We start from the raw sequence: 4,494 nt of genomic DNA on the forward strand, positions 1-4,494 counted from the left end.
CGTGCTGTCGGAGCGTAGACTGTTCCCCAGGTGTATTTGTTGCTGTTGGTAACCTTAGCGACCATTATCTTTAGGATTCTACCCGAGGTGACGGTGGAGGGAAGATCCCATTGTACTTGGAACAGACGTCGGCTAGACTCACTTGGATTTTCTGGGGGGTTCACTTCACTCGAGACGGTTAAAGTGGAGGAACTTGGTCCAGTCTATTCATTAAGCAGGTTGTCGGGGTAACTGTTTCGCCCGCCACTTCTGTACTGAATTCTGCGATGTTGGATTTCATCACCAACTAGTGTTTTCGGTCCGGAAGGTTACTGTTTGTGTGTGGTTTGACTCCTAGATTTGATAGCGTGTGTTAATTTGTTTGTTTTTACTTTTTAGAGACCATAGGTGTGAATTGTGAATTTTAATTGTTAGGTGTGAATTGTGAATTGTTAATTTTAGTTTTAAATTTTTAATAAAATTCACTAAAGTTGAATATAATGGCAAATGTTCCGGAATTTACCAACCTAGGAACCCCTCCTAACGAGAATCCTAGTACTTTCCCTTTCTTTGGAAATGTTGGTCCTCCTTATATGGCTACTTTGTCATTACCTGGATTTACAATAGGTCTACCGATATGGTTATTTTCAACTTCGTTGGCCCAAAGTACTTCAATTGTTCCACCTCAATCGAATGCTTCACCTCCACAGAGTTCACCATCTCAACATCACCAACCTTCTGTTGACCCTTTACCTTCTTCGCCTAATTTTTCTTCCTCCATTTCTTCCTCTTCGCTTGGTAAAAGCCTTGATGCTAGTAACCAGGTGTCTAAGAAGAAGAAGAAAGGGAAGAGAAGAAGAAGAAGAAGCAAGATAAGAAAGAGGTCAACCAACCAACCACGACTGTAAGTGTTAGTTGTGTTGAGGAAAACTCCAACACGCATCGTAAACTCAAATACCCTTGCAGGCTTTGTAAGGGTGACCACTTCCTTGTCAATTGCCCTGGTATTCCAAAGGTCCTGGAAGTATGGTCAGAAAAATCTCATCAACTTTCCATTGATCCATCAACCAGTGATAGTCAGGTTCCTGGGAAAAAGGGTAAAGTTAGGTTTCCTTGTAAGTTATGCAAAGGGAGTCATCAAACTCACATTTTCCCTCACATGGATGAAGCCTCAACATTGTTGGAAAACCTTCCTGTTCCACAGCAAGAATTTCCAACTGGTTACCGTAAACTTTCTCCCAACCTACCGTCAACGGACGGAGTGATTGATCTAGTTTCAAGTACAGTCGATCACACTCTTCCATTGGAGAGTGAAACTCATGTCACTCAGGTTGATGATCCATTAGTTGATCAAGTGGTCGATTCAATTTCACAAAGAGTCGATCCCACTTTCCCTTTAGAGAGTGAACTTCATACCACTGAGGTTCTTTTTGTTACATCAGATTCTTCTATGCCAGGGGGCATTTCACCTGTTTCTATAGAACCCCCTCCAAGCACTGAGGTCTTTTCCTTTGATTGGAATAGGCTGGCAGAACCTCGTCTTCCTTCCTCCATCCCTTTCCAAATCATTGTCAAGGCTGGTAGTAGGGACATACATCGTACTCAGGTAGATGAAGGTGCTTCTGTTAGTATTTTATCCTCAACTGTTTGGAAAGCTTTGGGTTCCCCTCAGCTTGCGCCAATTACGCAAAATCTGAAAGCTTTTAACAGAACCATTAGTGAACCTTTAGGGATCCTTCCTAAGTTTTCTATTACCTTGGAAGGTAAAACTGTCTGTATTGACCTTATGGTAGTTCGAGGTCCCTTGGATTTCAATTTACTCCTTGGGTGAGACTATGTTTATGCAATGAAAGCTGTCGTATCGACACTCTTTCCGTGATGTCTTTCCCTCACAATGGCAGTATTGTGACTGTAGACCTTTCGTTCCCTAGTCTTGTTTCAACTGCCAATAATATGACACCCCTAAATGTTCCTGATTCTAAAGTGGTATCTACCCTGCCACGGGTTAATTATGTGGCAACTGGTCCCATGTTTTCAGTTACCGATGTAAGTGAGCCTCTCACTGTTTGCTCCTCTTCCTTTGATTTAGATCCGGTAATTGACATGGAAAACTCTATGGGATTACTTGAACATGATGTTCTTATCCCTTTTGAGTCCCTTGACATGTGTTCCTTCTAGAGAAGTATTCTTCCTTCTGATGAAGACCTCTTGGAAGCCATGATCAAGGTGTGTCCATTGACATGTCTTTCTTCCAGTTGGAAGCCATGATCAATGTTACGAGGAAAGTTCCTTTTACTGTGTCGACCTCGTTAAAAAATGAATTAGTGTGTGTGAGGATAGTTTGTTCCCGTCTCAACCTCGTTAAAAAATGAAACTGGATGCTACGAGGATAGTTTTTTTTTTTCCTGTATCAACCTCGTTAAAAAATGAAACAGGCTAGCATGAGGATAGTTCTTTTACTGAGTCAACCTCATTAAAAAATGAATCAGCTAGATTTTAGGATATGTAGGTAGATTGTAGAGAGTAGTCATGAGCATAGTTCCTTGTCTTGTGTCAAGCTCATTAAAAAATGAAACAAGGATTTTAGAGCATAGTTCCTTGTCTTGTGTCAAGCTCGTTAAAAAAAGAAACAAGGAGTCATGAGCATAGTTCCTTGTCTTGTGTCAAGCTCGTTAAAAAATGAATCAAGGTTTTTAGAGTAAAGTTTTTTGTTAGGTAGATTGTAGAGAGTAGTTAGGAGCATAGTTCCTTATCTTGTGTCAAGCTCGTTAAAAAATGAAACAAGGGTTTTGAGGATAGTTCTTTTCCTGTGTCAACCTCACTAAAAAATGAAACAACTCCCACAAGTCTTTCCAAGATCTTGAAAGTAAAGCTTCATTCCATCCACCTCATTGAATGCAATGAAGCTTGGGGGGCATGTACCTCGTTTCGCGTCATTATGCTGGGGGCATGTGAACTTATAACAAGCATAGTTTTTCGTTTCAAGCTTGCATAAACATGAAACCGAATCCGAGCATAGTTCTTTTCCTGTGTCAAGCTCGTTAAAAAATGAAACAAATCCTCCTCTACTTGCATCAAGAGTTTGACTAGATCTCGTAAATGTTAAGTTGTATATTTAGGTTAGTCATTTCAGTTTTTGCATAATTTTCTTACAGTTTTAGGTCGAGTCTTTCAAATGATCTCGTACATGAACCTTCATTCCATCCAGCTTGTACTTAGTTGAATGAAATGAAGCTGGGGGGCATGCGCTCTAGCAGTTATGCTTAGGGGGCATCAAGCATAGTTTTATCTCTGTTTCAAGCTTGTGAAAAAATGAAACTACTTTGAAGCATAGTTTTTCTCTGTTTCAAGCTTTTGTAAAAATGAAACCTATCTCGAGTCAATTTCAGTTATTTTCAAGACTCGTTAAACTCATGAAAATACCGAGATTATTTTGCTATCTTTCATTCTCGTAAAACAAATGAAAATGCCGAGTTCTTTCCGTCTTTTCTACTCGTAAATTAAATTGAAAGTCGGCCATATGAGTACATTTTTATCCTTTTTTTCGAACTCGTTAAAACTTACGAAAAAGTGAAACCAAAAACATCAGAGTCATCTTTTAAGCCCTTTTTTGACTCCTAAAACATGAAAAGATTGCCGAGCGTTTCTTTTACACTCGTTAAAACGGAATTAAAAGACGGTCCCCTTATAGCCCTTTTCTGACCGTAAAAACAGGAAAAGATCGCCGGGTTTTTGTCGTTTCAAACTCGATACTGGAAATAAAACGACGTGTCCTTGATCGCTTTTTACTTTTCAGGTCAGAGGCACTAATCATGAAAGTACTCCTTGGTCGCAAGATCAAGCGGTTCTCCCAGGTATTATTTTATACTTTTTCGGGCTTGGGGGACACAAATTTACGAAAAAGTTCATCTTGGAGTTTTCTTAAGTTTTTCAGACTCTCTAAAATTGAAAAACGCCGAGTTTCTCCTATACTGGACTCGTTAAAATTTCACAGTAAAGGACCTGTTCAATTACAAACAGGAACGAACCACTCCTTCTTAGGGTTCGCATCAAAACTAAGTTGGACTCATCCGAAGGATGAGCTTATAATCAAGCATATGTTATCCTCCTCAAGCTTGTAAAAAATAAAGAGGTACTTGCCAGAAATGGTGGGGGAAAAGAGAGAAGAATGAACCTATTTGTTATCCTTTGTCTCAGAAGAAGCCTTATTACCACTCTTGAACACGACACTTTTCATTCACCTGGGTTGGGAAATCCTTTGCCTCACAGTTGATCAAACCACATTGAAAGTCTTCAGCCGGGTTCCGGGGATTAACTTTGAGTCATTCGTCACCAAGCCATCTGTTGTGTCGTTATGTGTTCAAGAGGTCTACAAACAAAACTTTCATCTGCAAAATACCTTGTCATCCATCTTGACCATCCCTGAGTCAGTCCTTACAGCAACATTTCTTCAACTTGAACTATGATTTCGTGTTGTGGGCTTGCCTTCAACGGGTCGCTTTCTATTGACATCAG

This window comes from Pinus tabuliformis, chromosome J, assembly GCF_031772625.1.
Source record: "Pinus tabuliformis cultivar Carrire ecotype Pingquan chromosome J, CPIR1, whole genome shotgun sequence".
Classification (NCBI taxonomy): domain Eukaryota; kingdom Viridiplantae; phylum Streptophyta; class Pinopsida; order Pinales; family Pinaceae; genus Pinus; species Pinus tabuliformis.